Genomic DNA, 26,255 nt, shown 5'->3' on the forward strand with positions numbered 1-26,255 from the left:
ACGCACGTGTGGGCGACCGATCAGGCCTGATCGGGCAAACACTGCGTTTTGGGTGGAGGGCGAACTAAAGTGACACTAGTACTATTATAGATCTGACCGTGATCAGTTTTGATCACTTCCAGATACTATAAAAGTACAAATGCTGATTAGCGATACGCTAATCAGCGAATAACGGACTGCGGTGCGGTGGGCTGGGCGCTAACTGATCGCTAACTACCTAACCAAGGGACCTAAACTATACCTAAAACCTAACGGTCAATAACAGTGAAAAAAAAAAGTGACAGTTTGCACTGATCACTTTTTTCTTTTCACTTGTGATTGACAGGGGTGATCAAAGGGGTGATCAAAGGGTTAATTGGGGTTCAGGGGGGTGATCAGGGGCTATAGTGTAGTGTTTGGTGTACTCACTGTGAAGCCTGCTCCTCTGCTGGATCCAACCGACGAAAAGAACCAGCAGAGGAGCAGGCAGCCATATAGCAGATCATATTTACTAATATGATCTGCTATCTGGCACTTTGATTGGATTTTTTAAAAATCAGCAACCTGCCAGCCACGATCATTGGCTGGCAGGTTGCTGACGAAATACCTCTCGATGAAATGCCGGCGCGAACTGCGCACGCGCGGGCGCATACTCGCGTCATCTCGCGTCTCGTGAGATGACGCGTATATGCGTGACTGTGCGCAGCCCTGCCACCTCCGGACCGCACATCTGCGTTAGGCGGTCCGGAGGTGGTTAAAGTGTAAATATGGGACAACTTTTTAAAGTTTAAGCATTAAATGAAAGGATGTGGCACGCATCAATTAATGAAGAATTTCTTACATTTTATTCCCTGTCAACTATGCAGAGCAGGTGTTTCTATCCAGCAAAATTTTAAAAATGTCCCCTGACAATGTAATTGACGATTTTTTAAAATTTATGTTCCTGTTACCTATGTAGAGGTGCCCCAGTGACATCCATCATCCATTTGGATATCTTCTCTATCATCTTTCGATGTTCTTTTCTGAGCCTACCATGTTGATCATGGTTATCGGTGAATTCCATGCCGGAGAGGGAGCCTGAGAAAAAGAGACCAAATTTAAAGGGAGATAAATTTATAAAATTTGGGGGGGGATTGAGCGGAAATGTGGGAAAAGCTATTGAGGCGCAAATGTGGGACAAATGACAGAGGCCTAAATGTGGGCCAAAAGAGTCAAGCGGAAATGTGGGAAAAGCTATTAAGGCGCAAATGTACAAATTACAGAAGCCTAAATGTGGGCCAAAAGAGTCAAGCGGAAATGTGGGAAAAGCTATTAAGGCGCAAATGTACAAATTACAGAAGCCCAAATGTGGGCCAAAAAAGTCAAGCGGAAATGTGGGAAAAGCTATTGGGGTGCAAATGTTGGCCAAAAGAGTATAGCGGAAATGTGCGACAAATTATTAAAGTGCAAATGTGGTACAACTTGTTTAAGTTTAAGCATTGAATCAAAAGAGGTGGCGCGCATCAATTAAAGAAGGATTTCAGAAATTGTATTCCCTGTCAACTATGCAGAGCAGGGGTTTATTCTCGTCTAAAATTGTATAATGGCAACCCAAGAACGTAACAGAAAAATTACAGAACTTTTTTAACCTGTCTACTTGGTAGAGCAGGGTTCTATGACAGAAAAAAATTGTTTATTGTCACCAGAAAATGTAAATGAAAAATTATTGAAATGTATTAAGTTGTCAAATAGGTAGAGGAGGGGTATATTACACCCAAAAATTGGTGAATTTGACCCTTAAATGTTTTTTTTTTTTTTTACCGGTCTAATAGGTATAGCAGTGGTACTTCACACCCAAAAATTGGTGAATTTCACCAGAAAATGTAACTGACAATTATTTTTATTTATTTTTTACCGGTCTACTAGGTATAGCAGTGGTACATCACAACCAAAAATTGGTGAATTTCAACAGAAAATGTAACAGACACAATTTTTTATTGTTTAACCTGTCTACTAGGTATAGCAGTGGCATTTCACACCCAAAGGATGAGGAATTTCAACAGAAAATGTAAATGACAATTATATTTTTTTTAACCTGTCTACTAGGTATAGCAGTGGTACTATACGCCCATAAATTGGTGAATTTCACCAGAAAATGTAACTGACAAAGTAGTGAAATGATATAAAATAAAATACGTATAAATAAAAAAAAATTATTTATGAGGTGGAGTTCCATATGGAGTAGGAGTTTGAGGAGGCTATGGACGTAGCGGTGTAGGTGGAAGCGGCGGTGGAGAAGGACGAGGTAGCCAACACAGGTTTTTGGTTTTAATTTAATTTTTTTTAAATTAGGGTACACTCTAAAAGAGTGTGAAATATCTAAAATACAAGAATGAGCAATTGCGCTGCAGTATAGCAATGGCTGGTAAGTGCCGGCATACATGTCTATTCTGCACAAGGTACGGAGAAGTCCTGAGGGATCCATGCCTGGCCCATTTTAATTAACCTGAGCTTGTCCACATTGGCTGTGGACAGGCGGCTGCGCTTTTCTATGATGACAACCCCTGCCGTGCTAAACACACATTCAGATAATACACTGGCTGCAGGGCAGGCCAGCGCCTCCAAGGCGTAAAGGGCAAGCTCAGGCCATGTGCCCAATTTGGAGACCCAGAAGTTGAAGGGGGCAGACCTGTCATTCAGTGCGTGTAGGCATGTGCACACATACTACTCCACCATGTTTGTGAAGTGCTGCCTCCTGCTAAGACGTTCCATATGAACTGGTGGTGCTGGTTGTTGTGGCCATGCTAACCCTGCCTTCTGAGGTGCTGACAGTGCCCCAGCTACATTGGCGACCTCTTCCTGGTAGGAATGCCACCAGCAGCACGTCTACCAGCGTGCGCTTGTACTCGCACATCTTACGATCACGCTCCAGTGACGGAATTAAGGATGGTACGTTGTCCTTTTAATGGGGATCCAGCAGTGAGGGCCACCCAGTAATCAGCACAAGTTAGAATATGCGCAACTTGGCGGTCGTTGCAGAGACACTGATGCATATAATCGCTCATGTGTGCTAGGCTCCCCAGAGGCAACTAAAAGCTGTCCTCTGTGGGAGGTGTATCGTCTGTGTCCTCTGTATCCCCCCAGCTACGCACTAGTGATGGCCATGAGCTTGTCACGACCCTTGGTCATGGTCGTGACTCCTTGGGAGCCGCATACTGTTACCCGCGGTTTTGGTGTTGTGTCAACCGCAGCTGGGGGCACTTAGTGGTTTGCCTCAGGTGCGGTTGTCGCGGATAACAGGCATGCGTGCGGTTGCCTTTGGCAACGTGTTTATATGTGTGCACATTCCCTGTTTGGTGTCCACAGGGTTTGAGTTGTATGCACTTCCCCTTTTAGTTTCTGTCTTCCCTTCCACCGGTGTTGGAAGGGTTAATTCCCTTCTGTGTGTGTGAACATTGGGTGTGTCTCTATGTGGGTGTGACCTCAGGCCTCCTTATATGTTGGTGTGTTGGAGTCTGAAGGTTCAGTTTGGATTTGGCTCAGCTTGGTGTGGAGCTCTGCTCCTGGGCTGTTTGTGATCCTGTCTGTGTGAGCCACCCTTATTTATTATTCTGTTTCCTTTGCTGTGTCTGTTGTCCCCTCTGGTGTGTTTGTCATTCCTCCCCCCACCTGGTGTATGTAGTTATGGTGTGGGTTTTGTCTGGAGGTATGATTGTGGTGTGTGACCGCTCCGGAAGGGGCGTGCTTTCCCGGAGGGGTTAAGCGAAGGCAAGACCGTGGGTTTCCCAGCCTGGAGCCTCCGTCCATCTTGGCTGCGGCAGGTAAGAGTAGATAACATTGTTATTTTGCTGTGTGACTTACCTGCCGTACTGCTTTACCCATGTTCTTGTCTCCTATCTGCCACTGGGTCTCTGGAGACACCTTTTCATCTGTTGTGTAGGATGAATGGGTGGTCTCTGCCCTGTCATCAGGCCTAGGGCGTAGCAGGGATTGCAGGGTCCTAGGTTGGTGAGCATGAGCCCCCTTACCTTATGAGGCGGCTCATGCGCTAGGAGTCTAGGGAGAGCGTTTAGGGTTATGTGAGGAGGTGACCTGCTCCCTGTTCCCTGCTATCTGGCGTAGCAGCCTTAGCAATTGCACGGTGGGGGGTTTTCCCCATTCTCCACCGTGACAGAGCTGGTCTAGGTGCCACCCTGCTGTGAACATGGTTCCCCCTCCTCCATCTCCTCCTCATCCTCCACCTCAACATCCTTCAGAACTGTGCCTGGCTGGACAATTGTGTACCTGGCGTTTGTGGGTGCAGGAACCCACCCTCGGAGTCACTTGGGAATGACTGGCTGGAAACCGTACGAAATGATCCCTCTTCCTCCTCCTGTGCCACATCCTCTTCCATCATCGCCAAGAGCGTTTTTTTTTCCGGAGGCATAGAAGTGGGATAGTAATGCTGAGAACGGCGTTATTGGCACTGGCCATGTTAGTGGAGTACTCGAAACAGCGCAACAAGGAACACAGGTCTCGCATGGAAGCCCAGTCATTGGTGGTGAAGTAGTGCTGTTCCGCAGAGCAACTCACCCGTGCGTGCTGCAGCTGAAACTCCACTATCGCCTGCTGCTGCTCGCACAGTCAGCATGTGCAAGGTGGAGTTCCACCTTGTGGGCACCTCGCATATGAGGTGGTGAGCGGGAAGGCCGAAGTTACGCTGCAGCGCTGACAGGCGAGCAGCGGCAGGGTGAGAACGCCGAAAGCGCACACAGACGGCCTGCACTTTATGCAGCAGCTCTGACATATCGGGGTCATTTTTAAGGAATCTCTGCACCACCAAATTCAGCACATGCGCCAGGCAAGGGATGTGTATCAAACCAGGTAGTCGCAGAGCTGCTACGAGATTTCACCCATTATCGCACACCACCAGGCCGGGCTTGAGGCTGACTGGCACAAACCACTCATCGGTCTGTTGTTCAAGGCCCGTCCACAGCTCCTGCGCAGTGTGGGGTTTTTTCCCCCAAACCGATACGTTTTAAAACTGCCTGCTGTTGTTTGACTATGGCTGTGCTGAAGTTGGTGGTGAAGGTGTTACGCTGACTGGATGAGGAGCTAGTAGAGGATGTGGAAGTAGAGTAGGAGGAGAAAGCAACAGGAGGCAAACTGAAGCGCCCTGCAATCCTCGTGGTGGAAGGACATGCGCCAAACTGCTATCCGCCTGTCACAGAAGGTGTACAGAAAACGAGAAGACACAAAATGAAGATCCGACTGACTGGATCCAAAACTAAGGAACCAAAGGGAGAGCCCTGCAACAGACCTGGCTCTCTCCCTAACTGCTCAGCCTATGCAAAAATCTCAATGGTAGATGATCGCATATCCTCGTTCCTCGACTGTATAACACTTGAACACCCTATAATAGTGAGGGGACACGACCACCGGCTCCCTACATTGGATACGGAGGGAGTCAGGGTCACTTGGGATCCAGCAAACAGGAAAATACAAATGAATGAACAAAACTTATCTGTATAAGACTCAGTAGTAGCATCCAGCATGCACACACTCCAGGAAGTTGTATAAACCGTAAAGTGATGCAATATGGGAAGGGATTTGAAGGGATGCAATCAGTGCAACTACATGACAGCTGAGAGGCTAACGAGATGAGAAAACGAAAGCAAAACAAAGGAACCTCAAGGAGGAGGTTCTGAAGAACGTCTGTCAGAGCTTCTCAGATGTCTGGTGGTGACACCGGCTCAGGCCCAGCCGCCACTGCATTTACTCAGTGTGCTGTTATGGAGACGGCCCTGACCGTGCTTACTGGTCCACGTATCCATAGTCAGGTGCACCTTGCCACAGATGGCATTGCGCAGTGCACACCTGATTTTGTCACCTACTTGGTTGTGCAAGGAAGGGATGGCTCGCCTTGAAAAGTAGTGGCGGCTGGGCATGACTAACTGTGGGACAACCACAGCCATATGGCCTTTAAAACTCTCCGTCCCCACCAGACGGAATGACAGCATTTCAAAGGCCAGTAATTTAGAAATGCTGGCATTCAGGGCTAGGGATCACGGGTGGGTAGAGGGGTACTTCCTCTTCCTCTCCAGCGTTTGGGAGATGGAGAGCTGAACGCTTCCGTGGGACATTGTGGCGATGCTTGGTGACCCAGGTGTTGGTGTTGCTGGCAGATCCTTTGTTTGCGGTGAGGCAGGTGGCATTGTCACTCCAGAGGTAGATGAAGAGGCTGAGACTGCAGCAGAAGAGGAAGCAGGAGGAGCCAGAGACCTTTCTTGGTTTTTGAGGTGTCTACTCCACTGCAGCTCGTGCTTTGCACTTAAATGCCTGGTCATGCAGGTTGAGCTCAGGTTGAGAACGTTTATGCCTCGCTTCAGGCTCTGAATGCACAGCGTGCAAACCACTCGTGTCTTTTCGTCAGCACAATGTCTGAAGAACTGCCACACCAGGGAACTCCTTGGAGCTGGCTTTGGTGTGCTCGGTCCCTTGCTGCGGTGGGCAGTAGCAGGCGTACGTATAGGGGACGTCCGCTCCGCTTTTTCACCCTGCTCCCTCTTCTGCTGTGCTGGTGGCTCTGTGCAACCACCGCATCTTCCTCCGAACTACGTAGGTCACTCGCATGACCTTGATTCCATGTGGGGCTGAGGACTCCACATCATCTTCCACCCAGTCTTCACCCCTGCCTTTCTTGTCGATCTGCACACTTTAGAAAGCCCCAGCAGTTGGCACCTGTGTTTCATCATCATCCGAGACGTGCTGCGATGGTCCTCCCATGTACTCATCTTGAAAGGTAAGTGGTTGGGCATCGGTGCACTCAATCTCTTCCACTTCTGGGGCAGGGCTAGGTGGGTGGCCCTAGGAAACCGTGCTAACAGATAAATCAAAAAGCAGAGGAGACTGCTGCATGACTTGGGGCTCAGACTGCTTGGCTGATTTGCAAGTGGGTGAGGTTAAAGACTGATGGACATTGGCTGCAGGTGCCAACTGTGGTCTTTCAGCAGGAGACTGCGTGGGAGACAATGTGAAGGAACTGGATCCACTGTCAGCAACCTAATCTACTATCGCCTGTACTTGTTCAGGCCTCACCATTCGTAGAGCCGCATTAGGTTCAACCAAATACCGCTGCAGGTTCTGTTCACTACTCACACCTGAGGAAGGGTTTTTTCTTGTGCGTGTAGCTGGCACAGATCGACCACGTCAACTCCCTGCAACAGGAGCTCCACCGACCTGGGCCACGTCCCTTATTTGACGCTCTCCTCATATTTCTCGAATTTAGGATCTTGCCCTAAATGGGTGTTTAATTAATAGTAGAAAAGAACAACAGTATGTACAGGGTGTATATAACACAGCCTGAACCAGACTAGGCCTCAATTAAATTTGTTTGCCCAAAATGGCTGTATTTCAAATACATGAAGCAAACCCCTGTATTTAAAGGGTGAATCTTACACGGTCTGAACCAGACTAGGTCTCAATTAAAGATTTGTTTGCCCAAAATAGCTGTATTTCAAATACCTGAATCAAACCCCTGTATTTAAAGGGTGTATCTCACCCAAACGGGTGTTGTTTAATAACTGAATATGGCAGCAGTATATAACCCTGAAATTTCAAACATCAAGATGCTGCAAGGCCTGAAATATTGTGTATTTTGCCCCAAAAAGGGTGCTTTATTAATAGAAGAATATAAGCCCTGTATATACAGGGTGTATCTCACACGGCCTGACCCACACTAGGCCTCAATTAAAGATTTGTGCACCAAATGGCGGAATTTGAAATATCTGAATATAACCCAAATATATAAAGGGTGTATCTCACAATGACATATGCAGCAAATTCTGCCAAATAAACTTTTTTTTTACCCAAATGGATGTTCTTTTAATAGCTGAATATAGCAGCAGTATGTAACCCTGGAATTTCAAACATCTTGATGCTGCAAGGCCTGAAAAATTGTGTATTTTGCACAAAAAAGGTGTTTTATTAATAAAAGAATCAAACCTCTGTATTTAAAGGGTGTATCTCACACGCCCTGATCCACACTAGGCCGCATTTAAATTTGTTGGCCCAAAATGGCTGTATTTCAAATACCTGAATAGATCCCCTGTATTTAAAGGGTGTATCTCACACGCCCTGATCCACACTAGGATGCTATCAAAAAATTATGCCCAAAATGGCGGTATTTCAAATAACTGAATAGAAAGACATTATGTAAAGGCGGTATCTCACAATGACATCTGCAGCAAAGGCTGCCAACTAAATTTTTTTTGTTCAAACGGGTGTTTGTTTAATAACTAAATTTGACAGCAGTGTATAACCCTGGAATTTCACACGTGCTGATGCTGCAAGGCCAGAAAAATAGTGGAATCTGGGAAAAAAACGGGTTCCGCAGTTCCGTGATCCGTGTCCATTTTTCCTTCCGTGGGTCTTCCTTGATTTTTGGATTTTTGGAGGATCCACGGACATGAAGGAAAAAGTCGTTTTGGTGTCCGCCTGGCCGTGCGGAGCCAAACGGATCCGCCCTGACTTACAATGCAAGTCAATGGGGACGGATCCGTTTGACGTTGACACAATATGGTGCAATTGCAAACAGATCCATCCCCCATTGACTTTCAATGTAAAGTCAGGAGTCCCTATTATACCATCGGATCTGAGTTTTCTCCAATCCGATGGTATATTTTAACTTGAAGTGTCCCCATCACCATGGGAACACCTCTATGTTAGAATATACCATCGGATTTGAGTTACATCGTGAAAAGTCATATCCGACAGTATATTCTAACACAGAGGCGTTCCCATGGTGATGGGGACGCTTCAAGTTAGAATATACTGCAAACTGTGTACATGACTGCCCCCTACTGCCTTGCAGCACCCGATCTCTTACAGGCGGCTGTGATCAGCACAATTAACCCCTCAGGTGCCGCACCTGAAGGGGTTAATTGTGCGTATCATAGCTCCCTGTAAGAGATCAGGGGCTGCCAGGCAGCAGGGGGAAGACCCCCCTCCCTCCCCAGTTTGAATATCATTGGTTGCCAGTGTGCGGCCCCCCTCCCTCCCTCTATTGTATTATCATTGGTGGCCAGTGTGCGGCCCCCCCGGCCCCCCTCCCTCTATTGTATTATCATTGGTGGCCAGTGTGCAGCCCCTCGGCCCCCCTCCCTCCCTCTATTATATTATCATTGGTGGCCAGTGTGCAGCCCCCCCGGCCCCCCCTCCTCCCTCTATTGTATTAATATCATTGGTGGCCTGTGTGCGCCCCCCTCCCTCCCTCAATTGTATTAATATCAATGGTGGCCAGTGTTCGGCCTCCCCTCTCCCCCCCATCATTGGTGGCAGCGGAGAGTTCAGATCGGAGTCCCAGTTTAATCGCTGTCTGTGACCGGCCGGGAGCTCCTCCTACTGGTAAGTGACAGATCATTAAGCAATGCGCCGCACAGACCTGTCACTTACCAGTAACACGTGCTCCCGGCCAGTCACAGACAGCGCAGCAGGTAAGTATGATGCTTCTAATATTGCTAAGTAACCATGGAAACCAGGACTGCACAAGGACTGCAGTAGCGTCCTGGTTGCCATAGTTACCGATCGGAGCCCCAGTGATTAAACTGGGACTCCGATCGGAACTCTCCGCTGCCACCAATGATCGGGGGGGGGGGGGGGAAGAGGGGAGGCCGCACACTGGCCACCAATGATATTAATACAATAGAGGGATGGAGGGGGGGCCGGGGGGGGGGCGCACACTGGCCACCAATGATAATACTGCCCCCTGCTGCCTGGCAGCACCCGATCTCTTACAGGGGGCTATGATACGCACAATTAACCCCTTCAGGTGCGGCACCTGAGGGGTTAATGGTGTGAATCACAGCCTCTTGTAAGAGATCGGGTGCTGCCAGGCAGCAGGGGGCAGTCATGTACACAGTTTGTAGTATATTCTAACTTGAAGCAACCCCATCACTATGGGAACGCCTCTGTGTTAGAATTTACTGTCGGATCTGAGTGTTCACGAAGTGAAAACTCAGCTCTGAAAAAGCTCTTATGCAGACGGATCTTTGGATCCGTCTGTATGAAAGTAGCCTATGGACACGGATCACGGACACGGATGCCAATCTTGTGTGCATCCGTGTTTTTTCACGGACCCATTGACTTGAATGGGTCCCTGAACCGTTGTCCGTCAAAAAAATAGGACAGGTCCTATTTTTGGGACGGACAGGATACATGGATCACGGAGGCGGATGACAAACGGTGCATTTTCCGAGTTTTTTAACGGACCCATTGAAAGTCAATGGGTCCGCAGAAAATCACGGAAAACGGAACAACGGCCACGGGTGCACACAACGGTCGTGTGCATGAGGCCAAAACCAGATGCTGTATATTGACAAAAAAGTGGGGGGTTTTTGTAACAGAATAAGAAAGCTGTATATATTAAACTTGAATTTAACACTTGCAGATCAGGAAAATAGTGTTTTTTTGGCAAAAAAGTGTGTTTTTAAAAACCCAGAAAATGATGGCTGTATTTCTAGCTTAAATTGCACACTTACTAATCCAGATATTGTATATTGCCAAAAATGTGTTTTTTTGGTAGCAGAATATGAAAGCTGTATATATTAAACTTGTATTTAACACTTGCAGATCAGAAAAGTACTGTTTTTTGGCAAAAAGGTGTGTTTTTAAAACCCCAGAAAATTATGGATATTTCTAGCTAAAATTTCTAGCAAAAAAACACTTTTTTGGCAACATACAACATCTGGATTAGGCTACTTTCACACTAGTGTTCGAGCGGATCCGTTCTGAAAGCAGCGTTCAGGTGTCCGCCTGCTGAGCGGAGCGGAGGCTGAACGCTGCCAGACTGATGCATTCTGAGCGGATCCGCGTCCACTCAGAATGCATTGGGGCTGGACGGAAGCGTTCGGGTCCGCTTGTGAGCCCCTTCAAACGGAGCTCACAAGCGGACAGCCGAACGCTAGTGTGAAAGTAGCCTTAGTCAATGTGCAGTTTAAGCTAGAAATACAGCCATCATTTTCTGGGTTTTTAAAAACACACTTTTTTGCCCAAAAATACGGGCCTTGCAGCATCAGCACTTGTGAAATTACAGGCTTATATACTGCTGTCAACTTCAGTTGTTAAACAAACACTCGTTTGGGCAAAAAAAATTGATTCAGATGTCATTGTGAGATACACCCTTAATACATTTGGGTTAGATTCATAGATTTTAAATACCGCCATTTGGTGCACCAATATTTAATTCAGGCCTACAGTGGTACAGGCTGTGCGAGATACACCCTTTACATACAGGGGTTTGATTCAGGCATTTTGAATACAACTATTTTTGGAGAAATAAATCTTTAATTCAGGCCTACAGTGGGTCAGGCCATGTGAGATACACCCTGTATATACAGGGCTTATATTCTTTCATTAATAAAACACCCTTTTTAGTTCAAAATACACAATATTTCAGGCCTTGCAGCATAAGCACGTTTGAAATTCCTGGGTTATATACTGCTGCCACATTGAGTTATTAAACAAACACCCGTTTGGGGAAAAAAAGTTTATTTGGCAGCCGTTGCTGCATACGTCATTGTGAGATACACCCTTAATACATTTGGGTTAGATTCAGAGATTTGAAATACCGCCATTTTGGGCAAACAAATCTTTAATCCAGGCCTACTGTGGGTCAGGCCGTGTGAGATACAACCTGTATATACAGGAGTTTGATTCAGGTATTTGAAATACAGCCATTTTTGGCAAACAAATCATTAATTCAGGCCTACATTGGGTCAGGCCGTGTGAGATACACCCTTTAAATACAGGGGTTTGATTCAGGCATTTGAAATACAGCTATTTTGGGGCAAAGAAATTGATACCTACAGTGGGTCAGGCCATGTTCGATACACCCTTTAAATACAGGGGTTTGATTCAGGTATTTGAAATACAGCCATTTTGGGCAAAGAAATGTTTAATTGAGGCCTACAGTTCTATTCAACTATTAATTAAACACCCATTTAGGGCAAGATCCGAAATCCGAGAAATATGAGGAGAACTTCAAATAAGGGACATGGCCCAGGTCGTGGTGCAGCTCGTGGAGCTACTGTTGAAGGGAGAGGTCGTGGGCAATCTGTGCCAGCTACACGCACAAGTGAAAATCGCAGCACGTCTCGGATGATGACGAAACACAGGTGCCAACTGCTGGGGCTTTCGAAAGTGTGCAGATGGACAAGGAAGGCAAGGATGAAGACTGGGTGGAAGATGTTGTGGACGACAATGAGGTCCTCGACCCCACATGGAATCAAGTTCATGCGAGTGACCTATGTAGTTCGGAGGAAGAGGTGGTGGTCTCACAAAGCCACCAGCACAGCAGAAGAGGGAGCAGGGTGTAAAAGCGGAGCGGCCGTCCTCTAGACAGTATGCCTGCTACAGCCCACCGCAGCAAGGGACCGAGCACACCAAAGCCAGCTCCAAGGAGTTCCCTAGTGTGGCAGTTCTTCAGACAATGTGCTGATGACAAGACACGAGTGGTTTGCACACTGTGCAATCAGAGCCTGAAGTGAGGCATAAACGTTCTCAACCTGAGCACAACCTGCATGACCAGGCATTTAAGTGCAAAGCACGAGCTGCAGTGGAGTAGACACCTCAAAAACCAAGAAAGGTCTCTGGCTCTTCCTGCTTCTTCTTCTGCATCTGTCTCGGCCTCTTCATCTACCTCTGGAAAGACAGTGCTACCTGCCACCCCGCAAACAAAGGATCTGCCAGCAACACCAACACCTGGTCACCAAGCATCTCCACAATGTCCCACGAAAGCGTTCAGCTCTCCATCTCCCAAACGCTGGAGAGGAAGAGGAATTACCCCCCTACCCAGCTGCGATCCCTAGCCCTGAATGCCAGCATTTCTAAATTACTGGCCTTTGAAATGCTGTAATTCCGTCTGGTGGAGATGGATAGTTTTAAAGGTCTTATGGCGGTGGCTGTCCCACAGTACATCGTGCCCAGCCGCCACTACTTTTCCAGGCGAGCCATCCCTTCCCTGCACAGCCAAGTAGGGGACAAAATCAGGTGTGCACTGCGCAATGCCATCTGTGGCAAGGTGTACCTGACTACGGATATGTGGACAGGGACGTTATATCTCCATAACAGCACACTGGGTAAATGCAGTGGCGGCTGGGCCTGAGGTGGATAGCAGTTTGACGCATGTCTTTCCACCACTGAGGATTGCAGGACACTTAAGTTTGCCTCCTGTTGCTTCCTCCTCCTACTCTGCTTCCTCATCTTCTACCAGCTCCTCATCTGGTCAGCGTAACACCTTCACCACCAACTTCAGCACAGCCAAAGGTAAATGACAGCAGGCAGTTTTAAAACGTATCTGTTTGCGGGACAAACCACACACCGCGCAGGAGCTGTGGACAGGCCTTGAACAACAGACCAATGAGTGGTTTGTGCCAGTGAGCCTGATGCCCGACCTGGTGGTGTGCAATAATGGGCGAAATCTCATAGCAGCTCTGGGACTAGCCGGTTTGACGCATATCCCTTGCCTGGTGCATGTGCTGAATTTGGTGGTGCAGAGATTCCTTAAAAATTACCCTGATATGTCAGAGCTCCTGCATAAAGTGCGGGCCATCTGTGCATGCTTTCGGCGTTCTTACCCTGCTGCTGCTCGCCTGTCAGCGCTGCAGCGTAACTTCGGCCTTCCCGCTCACTGCATCATATGCGACCTGCCCACAAGGTGGCACTCAACCTTGCACATGCTGGCCAGACTGTGTGAGCAGCAGCAGGTGATAGTGGAGTTTCAGCTGAAGCACGCATGGGTGAGTCGCTCGGCGGAACAGCACCACTTCACCACCAATGACTGGGCTTCCATGCGAGACCTGTGTTCCTTGTTGCGCTGTTTCGAGTACTCCACCAACATGGCCAGTGCCGATAACGCCGTTCTCAGCTTTACTATCCCACTTCTATGCCTCCTTAAAAAAAAAACGCTCTTGGCGATGATGGAAGAAGATGTGGCACACGAGGAGGAGGAGGAAGAAGGATAATTTCATAGGGTTTCCGGCCAGTCATTTGCAAGTGGCTCCGAGGGTGGGTTCCTGCACCCACAAACAGCAGGTACACAATTGTCCAGCCAGGCCACAGTTCTTGAGGATGACGAGGTGGAGGAAGAGAAGGAGGAGATGGAGTAGAGGGAACCATGTTCACAGCAGGGTGGCACCCAGGCGAGCTCATTGCCATCACTGGTGCGTGGCTGGGGGGATACAGAGGACACAGACGATACACCTCCCACAGAGGAAAGCTTTTCTTTGCCTCTGGGCAGCCTGGAACACATGAGGGAATACATGCTGCAGTGTCTCCGCAACGACCGTCGAGTTGCCCACATTCTAACTTGTGCTGATTGCTGGGTGGCCACGCTGCTGGATACCCGTTACAAGGACAACATACCGTCCTTAATTCCCTCACTGGAGCATGATCGTAAGATGCGCGAGTACAAGCGCATGCTGGTAGACGCGCTGCTGGTGGCATTCCCATCTGACAGCAGGGGCATAGTGGAAGCACAAGGAGAAGACAGAGGACGAGTAAGAGATCGCCAACGCAGCTGGGGCACCGCCAGCACCTCAAAAAGGCAGGCTTGGCATGGACGAAATGTGGAAAAGCTTTGTCAGCACGCCACAACAACCAGCACCACCAGCTGATATGGAACATCTTAGCAGGAGGCAGCATTTCACCAACATAGTGGATCAGTATGTGTGCACACGCCTACACGTACTGAATGACGGGTCTGCCCCTTTCAATTTCTGGGTCTACAAATTGGGCACATGGCTTGAGCTTGCCCTTTAAGCCTTGGAGGTGCTGGCCTGCCATGCAGCTAGTGTAATATCTGAACGTGTGTTTAGCACGGCAGGGGGCGTCATCAGAGACAAGCGCAGCCGCCTGTCCACAGCCAATGTGGACAAGCTAATGTTCATAAAAATGAACCAGGCATGGATCCCTTAGGACTTGTCCTTACCTTGTGCAGAATAGACATGGATACCGGCACTAACCAGCCATTGTTATACTGCAGCTCAATTGCTCATTCTTGTATTTTAGATATTTCACACTCTTTTAGAGTGTACCCTAATTTAAAAAAAAATATTAAAACCAAAAACTTGTGTTGGCTACCTCGTCCTCCTCCGACGCCGCTTCCACCTACACTGCTACGTCCACCGTCTCCTCAAACTCCTACTCCATATGGAAATCTAATTTTTTTTTTATTTGTACGTATTTTATTTGATATAATTTCAATACTTTGTCAGTTACATTTTCAGGTGAAATTCAGCAATTTTGGGGTGTATAGTACCATTGCTATACCAAGTAGACAGGTTTAAAAAATTAAAAAAATTGTCATTTACATTTTCGGGTGAAATTCAACAATTTTTGGGTGTATAGTACCACTGCTATACCTAGTAGGCCGGTTAAAAAAAATTGTCAGTTACATTTTCTGGTGAAACAAGCACATTTTTTAGTGTATAGTACCACTGCTATACCTAGTAGACAAGTTAAACAAAAAATAATTACTCATTTACATTTTCGGGTGAAATTCTTCAATTTTTGGGTGTATAGTAGCACTGCTATACCTAGTAGGCCGGTAGCAAAATAAATAAAAATTGTCATTTATATTTTCGGGTGAAATTCAAAAATTTTGGGGTGTACAGTACCACTTGCTATACCTAGTAGGCCGGTTAAAAAAAAAAAAAATTGTCATTTACATTTTCGGATGAAATTCACTAATTTTAGTGTGTATAGTACTACTGCTATACTTAGTAGACCGTTAAAAAATTTATTGTCAGTTACATTTTCTGGTGAAATAAGCAAATTTTTTAGTGTATAGTACCACTGCTATACCTAGTAGACAAGTTAAACAAAAAATAATTTGTCATTTACATTTTCGGGTGAAATTCACCAATTTTGGTGTGTATAGCACCACTGCTATACCTAGTAGACCGTTAAAAAAATAAATTGTCAATTACATTTTTGGGTGAAATTCACACATTTTTGGGTGTAATATACCCCTCCTCTATCTAGTTGACAGCTTAATAAATTTCAATAATTTTTCTGTTACCTTCTTGGGTTGACATTATACAATTTTAGACGTGAATAAACACCTGCTATGCATAGGGAATCAAATTTTATAAATAATTCAGTAATTAATGCGCGCCAAATCCTTTCATTCAATGCTTAAACTTTGAAAGGTTTTCACACGTTTATGCTTTAATAATTTCTTCCATATTTTAACTCTATAATTTTACATTTGAAAAAATGAATCCTCACTTGGATGTGGTCTCTCTTTCTCATGATCCCTCTCTGGCCTGGAACCCTGATTCCTCGCCACCCGTGATCACCATGGTAGGCGCATAAAAGAACATCGAAAGTTGATAGAGCAGATATCAAATTGGATCGTGAACATCATGGGGACATGCAACTTCTGGGTCTCCAAATTGGGCACATGGCCTGAGGTTGCCCTTTACCCCTTGGAGGTGCTGGCCTGCCCTGCAGCCAGTTTATTGTCTGAACGTGCGTTTAGCATGACTGGAGGGGGTTATCACAGGTTGTATTTCCCAATGTTTTGGGGTGTACCCTAATTTTAAAAATAAAATTTTAAACCAAAATGCAGTGTAGGCTACCTTCTCCTCCACCTCGGCTTCCACCTACACCGCCACATCCACCGCCTCCTCCTACTCCATATGGACCTCGTCCTCCTAGATCAAGATTAGTATTTTATTTTTTTTACTTATTTTATGTTATTTAAATTCATTTCTCTATCCACATTTTGCAGAGCACTTGTCATGTTCTTAAGCACATTTTGATGCCATTTGCAGCTCTCTAGCCCTTTCCAAGACATTTTTACAGCCATTTTAGTGCTCAATAGTATGGGTCCCCATTGACTTCAATGGGGTTCGGGTACGGGGTCAAGTTCGGGTCCCGAACTCGAACTTTTTTCTCAAGTTCGACCAAAACCGTCGAACCCGAACATCCAGGTGTCCGCACAATTCTAGTTACAATCAAATACAAGCTTTAAATACTGCAATTATATTTAGGGTTTAAAAAAAACACCCATTTTTTACAAGATAATACATGTTGTGTCCTTTGCTGAATTTTTGACAGTCAAATAAAAGCTTTAAATACTGCAGTTAAATTCTGGGTTTAAAAAAACACAAATTTTTTGCAAGATAATACATTTTGGGTCCTTTGATGAATTTGTGACAGTCAAATACAAGCTGTAAATACTGCAGTTATACACTCACCTAAAGAATTATTAGGAACACCTGTTCTATTTCTCATTAATGCGATTATCTAGTCAACCAATCACATGGCAGTTGCTTCAATGCATGTAGGGTTGTGGTCCTGGTCAAGACAATCTCCTGAACTCCAAACTGAATGTCAGAATGGGAAAGAAAGGTGATTTAAGCAATTTTGAGCATGGCATGGTTGTTGGTGCCAGACGGGCCGGTCTGAGTATTTCACAATCTGCTCAGTTACTGGGATTTTCACGCACAACCATTTCTAGGGTTTACAAAGAATGGTGTGAAAAGTGAAAAACATCCAGTATGCGGCAGTCCTGTGGGCGAAAATGCCTTGTTGATGCTAGAGGTCAGAGGAGAATGGGCCGACTGATTCAAGCTGATAGAAGAGCAACGTTGACTAAAATAACCACTCGTTACAACCGAGGTATGCAGCAAAGCATTTGTGAAGCCACAACCACACAACCTTGAAGTGGATAGGCTACAACAGCAGAAGACCCCACCGGGTACAACTCATCTCCACTACAAATAGGACAATTTGCTCGAGCTCACCAATATTGGACTGTTGAAGACTGGAAAAATGTTGCCTGGTCTGATGAGTCTCGATTTCTGTTGAGACATTCAAATGGTAAAGTCTGAATTTTGCGTAAACAAAATGAGAACATGTATCCATCATGCCTTGTTACCACTGTGCAGGCTGGTGGTGGTGAGCACACTTTAGGCCCCTTAGTGCCAATTGTCCATCGTTTAAATGCCAACAGCTACCTGAGCATTGTTTTTGACCATGTCCATCCCTTCATGACCACAATGTACCCATCCTCTGATGGCTACTTCCAGCAGGATAATGCACCATGTCCCAAAGCTCGAATAATTTCAAATTGGTTTCTTGAACATGACAATGAGTTCACTGTACTAAAATGGCCCCCACAGTCACCAGATCTCAACCCAATAGAGCATCTTTGGGATGTGGTGGAACGGGAGCTTTGTGCCCTGGACGTGCATCCCTCAAATCTCCATCAACTGCAAGATGCTATCCTATCAATATGGGCCAACAATTCTAAAGAATGCTATCAGCACCTTGTTGAATCAATGCCACTTAGAATTAAGGCAGTTCTGAAGGCAAAAGGGGGTCCAACACCGTATTAGTATGGTGTTCCTAATAATTCTTTAGGTGAGTGTATTCTGGGTTTAAAAAAACAACCTTTTGTCGCAAGACCCTATATTTGAGACCTTCTCTGCATTTGTGAAAGTCAAATACAAGCTTTAAATACTGCAGTTATATTCAGGGGCGTAGCTAAAGACTCATGGGCCCTGGTGCAAGAGTTCAGCTTGGGCCCCCCTTCCCTCCATACTTTGTGGCAAAGGACAGGGAAACACGTAGCCTTCATGCCACCTGAGGCAAAAATTGAAACGGCACCCCCCTCAATCCAAATTCTTGACCTAACCCCTTCCCTTCAGCCAGAGGTGTAACTTGACCAGTATGTACTTTCTATAATTCCAGTTTCCTATTATATGGCACAACGGTCTTTGGGCCCCCTCTGGCTCCTGAGCGACTGCTACCTCTGCACCCCCTATAGCTACGTCACTTGTTATATTCAGGGTTTAAAAAAACACCAGTTTTTGGCAAGATAATATATTTTGGGTCCTTTGCTGAATTTGTTACAGTCAAATACAAACTTTATACACTTTAGTTATAATCAGGGTTTAAAAATACACCCCTTTTTTGAAGATAATACATTTTGGGTCCTTTGCTAAATTTGTGACAGTCAAATACAAGCTATAAATACTGCTGTTTATAATCTGCGTTTAAAAAAAAACACCAGTTTTTTTTTTGCAAGAACATACATTTTGGGTAATTTGCTGCATTTGTGATAATCAAATACAAGCTGTAAATACTGCAGTTATATTCTGGGTTTTTAAAAAACACCAATTTTTTGCAGGACCCTACATTTGGGGTCTTTGCTGCATTTGTGACAGTCAAATACAAGCTTTAAATCCTGCAGTTATATTTAGGGTTTAAAAAAACACAAATTTTTGCAAGATAATACATTTTGGGTCATTTGATGAATTTGTAACAGTCAAATACAAGCTGTAAATACTGCAGTTATATTCAGAGTTAAAAAAACAAAAATTTTTTGCAAGACCCTACATTTGGGGCTTTAGCTTAATTTTTGACTGTTAAATGCAAGCTTTAAATACGGCAGTTATATTCAGGGTTTAAAAAAAAAACAACAATTTTTTGCAAGACCCTACATTTGGGTCCTTTGCTGAATTTGTTACAGTCAAATGCACGCTATAAACACTGCAGTTCTATTCTGGGTTTAAAAAAAACACCAATTTTTTTTACAAGATATTACATTTGGGGCCTTTGCTGAATTTGTGAAATTCAAATACAAACTGTAAATACTGAATTTATATAAAGGGTTTAGGAAAACACCCATTTTTTGCAAGACCCTACATTTGGGGCCTTTGCTAAATTTTTGACAGTCAAATACAAGCTTTAAATACTGCAGTTATATTCAGGGTTAAAAAAAACCACACATTTTTGGGGACTTTGATACATTTGTTACAATCAAATACAAGCTTTAAATACTGCAGTTATATTTAGGGTTTAAAAAAAACACAAATTTTTTGCAAGATAATACATGTTAGGTCCTTTGCTGAATTTTTGACAGTCAAATACAAGCTTTAAATTTTTTTTTTTACAAGATAATACATTTTGGTTCTTTTGCTGAATACGTGACAGTCAAATACAAGCTGTAAATAGTGCAGTTATATTCAGGGTTTAAAAAAACACCAATTTTTGGGGACTTTAAATCCCAAATTTAACTGCAGTATTTAAAGCTTGTATTTGACTGTCAAAAATTCAGCAACAAAGTTTTAGTTGCAAATGCTGTTGCTTTATGCAGTGTGCAGATCGACAAGGAGGGCAGGGGAAAAGACTGGATGGAAGTTGATGTGGAGGACGATGAGGTCCTCGACCTCACATGGAATCAAGGTCATGCGAGTGACCTGTGTAGTTCAGAGGAAGAGGCGTTGATCTCACAGAGCCACCAGCACAGCAGAAGAGGGAGCAGGGTGCAAAAGTGGAACAGCTGTCCCCTAGACAGTACGCCTGCTACTGCCCACCGCACCAAGGGACCGAGCACACCAAAGACAGCTCCAAGGAGTTCCCTGGCGTGGCAGTTCTTCAGACAATGAGACACAAGTGGTTTGCACCCTGTGTAATCAGAGCCTGAAGCGAGGCATAAATGTTCTAAACCTGAGCACAACCTGCATGGCCAGACATCTAAGTGGAAAGCACGAGCTGGATTGGAGTAGACACCTCAAAAACAAAGAAAGGTCTCTGGCTCCTCATACTTCCTCTTCTGCTTCAGTCTCGGCCTCTTCATCCCCCTCTGGAGTGACAGTGGCACCTGCTACTCCGCAAACAGAGGATCTGCCAGCAATGCCATCACCTGGATCACCAAGCATCTCCACAATATCCCATGGAAGCGTTCAGCTGTCTATCTCCCAAACACTGGAGCAAAAGAGGAAGTACCCCCTACCCACCCATGATCCCTGGCCCTGAGTGCCAGCATTTTAAAATGACTGGCCTTTGAAATGCTGTCATTCCATCTGGTGGAGATGGAGAGTTTTAAAGGCCTTATAGCAGTGGCTGTACCACAGTACGTCGTGTCTAGCCGCCACTACTTTTCCAGGCGAGCCATCCCTTCCCTGCACAACCAAGTGGGGGACAAAATAAGGTGTGCACTCCGCAACGCCATCTGTGACAAGGTCCACCTAACTATGGATACGTGGACCAGTAAGCACGGTCAGGGATGTTATATCTCGATAACAGTACACTGGGTAAATGCAGTGGCGGCTGGGGCCTGAGGCGGATAGCAGTTTGATTATGGGCGAAATCTCGTAGCAGCTCTGGGCCTAGCTGGTTTGACACACATCCTTTGCCTGGCGCATGTGTTGAACTTAGTGGTGCAGAAATTCCTTAAAAATGATCCCGATATGTCAGAGCTGCTGCAGAAAGTGCGGGCCGTCTGTGCGTGCTTTCGGCGTTCTTACCCTGCTGCTGCTCGCCTGTCAGCTCTGCAGCGTAACTTCCCGCTCACCGCCTCATATGTGATGTGCCTACAAGGGGGAACTCCACTCTGCACATGCTGTGCGAGCAGCAGCAGGTGATAGTGGAGTTTCAGCTGCAGCACGTACGGGTGAGTCGCTCTGTGGAACAGCATCACCTCACCACCAATGATTTGGCCTCCATGCGAGACCTGTGTGCCTTGTTGCGCTGTTTCGAGTAATCCACCAACATGTCCCGTGCCTTTGACGTGGTTCTTAGCATTACTATCCCACTTCTATGCCTCCTTGAAAAAATGCTGCTGCCCGATGATAGAAGAAGATGTGGCACAGGAGGAGGAAGAGGAAGAGGGATCATTTCATAGGGTTTCAGGCCAGTCATTCACAAGTGGCTCCGAGGGTGGGTTCCTGCACCCACAAACATCAGGTACACAATTATCCAGCCAGTACCACTTGCCTAAATAAACAAGAATTGTAATTACTCCAACTATTGGGTGATTTTGCGCCGTGGGATACTTTTTTCTTTTATTTGAATTATCCAGCCAGGACACAGTTCTGGAGGATGACAAGGTGGAGGATGAGGAGGAGATGGAGGAGGAAGAACCATGTTCACAGCAGGGTAGCACCCAAACCAGCTCATGGCCATCACTGGTGCGCGGCTGGGGGGATACAGAGGACACAGACGATACACCTCCCACAGAGGACAGCTTGTCGTTGCCTCTGAGCAGCCTGGCACACATGAGCAATTACATGCTGCAGTGTCTCCGCAACGACTGCCGAGTTGCCCACATTCTAACTTGTACTGATTACTGGGTGGCTACGCTGCTGGATCCTCATTACAAGGACAACGTACCATCCTTAATTCTGTCACTCGAACGTGATCGCAAGATGAGCGAGTACAAGCGTACACTGGTAGACGCGCTGCTTGTGGCATTCCCACCTGACAGCGGAGTCACAGTGGAAGCACAAGGTGAAGGCAGAGGAGGAAGAGGTTGACAATGCAGCTGGTGCACCGCCAGCACCTCAGAAGGCAGGGTTAGCATGTCCGAAATGTCGAAAAGCTTTGTCAACATGCCACAACAACCAGCACCACTAGCTTATATGGAATGTCTTAGCAGGAGGCTGCATTTTAGCAACATGGTGGAACAGTATATATGCACACGCCTACACGTACCGAATGACGGGTCTGCCCCTTTTAACTTCTGGGTCTCCAAATTGGGCATATTGCCTGAGCTTGCCCTTTACGCCTTAGAGGTGCTGGCCTGCCCTGCAGCCAGTGTCATGTCTGAACGTGCGTTTAGCACGGGAGGGGGCATTATCACAGACAAGCGCAGCCGCCTGTCCACAGCCAATTTGGACAAGCTCACTTTCATTAAAATGAACCAGGCATGAATTCCACAGGACTTGTCCGTACCTTGTGCAGAATAGACTTGTATACCGGCCTTACCTAGCCATTGTTGTACTCCAGTGCAATTTCTCATTGTTTTATTTTTTATATTTCCCACTCTTTTGGGGTGTACCCTAATAAAAAAATAAAAATAAATTTGAAACAAAAAAACTGTGTTGGCTACCTCCTCCTCCACTGCCTCTTCCACCTACACCGCTACGTCCACCGGCTCCTCAATCTCCTGCACACGCCTACACGTACTGACTGATGGGTCTGCCCCGTTCAACTTCTGGGTCTCCAAATTGGGCACATGGCCTGAGCTTGCCCTTTACACCTTGGAGGTGCTGTAATGCCCTGCAGCCAGTGTATTGTCTGAACGTTTGTTTAGCACGGCAGGGGGGGTTATCAAAGAAAAGCGCAGCCGCCTGTCCACAGCCAATGTGGACAAGCTCACGTTCATTAAAATGAACCAGGCAGGGATCCCACAGAACTTGTCCGTACCTTATGCAGAATAGACATGTATACCGGCCTCACCCAGCCATTGTTGTACTGCAGTGCACTTTCTCTTTGTTTTCTTTTGCATATTTTCCAATGTTTTGTGGTCTACCACCACATCCGCCGCCTTCTCAACCTCTTTACTACATATGGGCCTCCTCCTCCTAGATCAAGATTATTATTTTCTACTTTTACATATTTTATGTTATTTGAAGTCATTTCCGTATACTTGCCCTGCTCTTAACGACCTGTTGCTGCCATTTACAGCCCTCTAGCCCTTCCCATTACTTTTTTAGAGCCATTTTAGTGCTCCAAAGTTTGAGTCCCCATTAACTTCAATGGGGTTTGGGTTCGGGTCCCAAACTCAAACTTTTTTGTGAAGTTCGGCCGAACCCATCGAACCCTAACATCCAGGTGTTCGCTCAACTCAAGTGACAACACATAGCATTTGTAAATAGTCAAATTTACTTAAACCCAGGCCCCCAAATAAAAAAGGAACACAATTTTGCCAAATATAAAGGGAACATAAAGAACAATAAATTAAAACAATAATAGTACACAAATATTTACTAATCAAATAATTCCCAGGAGTAAATAAGGTTACAAGCCTAACCTTGCCAGGTTGTTGTGCCACAGTAGAATAAGTGGAAGCATGAGTAGAATGGGAAGGGGGTTGGTTGGGGTCTTGTAACCACCCAATAAGCTGGCACAGGGCAAGGTGGGCCATGGGGTTATGGTTGGGTGTAGCTGTGGGCATGCTGCGAGGGTGCAGACATTATTTGGCAGTGTAGAGTATTTATTTGGCTTAGAATGTCTCCCTGGTATGGGGATGCAAACATGTCTAATACCATCGCCAGTCCTGCTACACATGCTCTATACCTTTGTGGATGAACACTCAGCATTGCTTCTTCTTGGCCCTCACTCCTCCTCTGGGCAAGGAACTCAATGACTCAGGCCTCTATCACCTCCCGAGTCTGTTGGGCAGAGGAAGAGTGGGACACATTTCGGCGACGCCTAGGCTGAGGCTGCTGGGACCTTTCGGTTCTCACTTTGGAAGTGGTGGGCGACTCAACTGACTGTTGTTCAGTCTACTCTGCGTTGGAGCTGGACTACTTTCTGGTGAAAAAACCACCGGAGTCTCACTTCCACCCAAATCCGACTCCTCTGGTTCATCAAGACTGTCCACAGTACTGTATAGAAAAATAACATGAAAACATATATTACATCATTTGGCTGCAACATTTCAGTAGTACGTAATGATTTTAACATAATAAAAGCTTTGTGGGTACTATATACAGTAAGCCTGCATAGATAAAATATTGTTTTCTAATGTGGTATTGCCACTTTCGATGTTATTTTATAACATCCACCAAAAATACTTCACTGATGTGTTTTTTTGGGAGCCTAAGCACTAAATGGCAAACTCATTTTCAAACATTGCTTGGAGTTTGGAGATGTCCAGTGCAGCATGTCAGACCTGCAGTGTATTGCGATAGTGAGGTCACGGTTATGGGCAATCGAGGGTTACTCACTTTTTAGAGGAGAACCCTGGGCAGGCATGCGACAGTGAAGGAGAGGTAGACACAAGTTCCTCTGGGGCACACTCTAGATGTAGGGACCAGACCTGATGGTGTATGAGGTGCCCTGGTTGTTGCAGGTATTTTGAGAGCCTAAGGGCAAGGTCCCTTAAAGGATCGCACACCGATTTATAGGAGTAGTAATTGAGGTACACAGCTAGTATGGTAAACCAAATATTGCTTTACTTAGAAAACAGTCCAACTTTATACAGACAGTTGATTATGATGCAGTCCCTTGAATCATATAATTCACTAGCAGGTTTACTTCACAATATGGCAGGTATTAGTCTTGCAAGATACTTGAAGGGTATACAGTTATTGCTTCACAGTCAAGGCTGCTCTATCCCCTATGCCAAAATGCTGGCTTTAATCCTTGGTATTAAATCTTCCTCCCGTATTGACCCTTGCTTCTATTGTATAGTACCTCTGCCTCTCAGCTTACTTATCTGAGCTGGTTGTAGTGTTCCTGTTGTGAGGGAAGCTGCAGGTTTCTCCCAGGAGGTTCATCCCTACTACTGGGGTTACTTCTTCTGTGCTTGTTGGATTGCTGGTCCCAGGCAGGCTGTACTCCTTCACTAGCCTCCTGGGGCAACTAGAAGCCTGGACTATCCAGTTGCATGTCAGGAGGAGGCCCTCAGCATATCTCTGGCTGGTGCCTTCTCCCTTCTGTCTCCACAGACTCCATGACCTAACCCCTCCCTGTCTGGGCCTGGACATTTATACTAGGGGCTCCCTATCTCCGTCTAGTGTCTAGGATGTCTAACTACACCCAAATAGGCCTGCTGAGCATATAACAGGGGAACCATACATGTAGAAGCACATAGAAAATACATTAAAATGCATGAATAAACATAATGTCACTGTCCCTTGTGAGCAGAAGTAACATGTGACCCAATTAACCCTTGTGTAGTGCCCACTCCTACCTAGTGGGACATTACACCAGCACAGAACCAAGTATACACATTCAAGGAGCTAACCAAGTGCTGAGATTCTGTCTCTCTGGATCAGGCCTGTTTCTACCATGCCAACCTCCTTATGTCGTATAAAAAACAAAAAAAACTAAAAGACCAAAGACATGTATCAGGCATCACAAGGCCGTGGTGGTAATTGTATTTCAAAATCTGCTGGAGGGACGCAGTTGCAGCATCAATACTTAATATAATTGTAACAGATCTCCTGGCACCCCGACTGGGTACCTCGTTGATGGATGCTCCTAGTGCTTCCCGAGGGCTCCAAGCACTCCGCTCGACACCGTAACCACCACAGGAACAAGGAACGGGAACAGCTCTTACGGGAACAGGGGTTATAGCCAGGGGAGTATACAGTGTATTGCAATCCCCACACACATGAGATGAGGCTCTATATTGAAGGTAAAACAGGAACTGTCTTTATTGACCACACAAGCATTGCCTTTTATACACATTTTCCAACAAGGTTACCACCCCCGTGAACCTGGTTGAGAACTGAGGACATAAAATAGCAGCCAATCATTTACAGTTTTACAGTTTAAGCACAAAAACTATACAT

The sequence above is a fragment of the Bufo gargarizans genome, chromosome 6 (genome assembly GCF_014858855.1).
Source record: "Bufo gargarizans isolate SCDJY-AF-19 chromosome 6, ASM1485885v1, whole genome shotgun sequence".
Taxonomy (NCBI): Eukaryota; Metazoa; Chordata; class Amphibia; order Anura; family Bufonidae; genus Bufo; species Bufo gargarizans.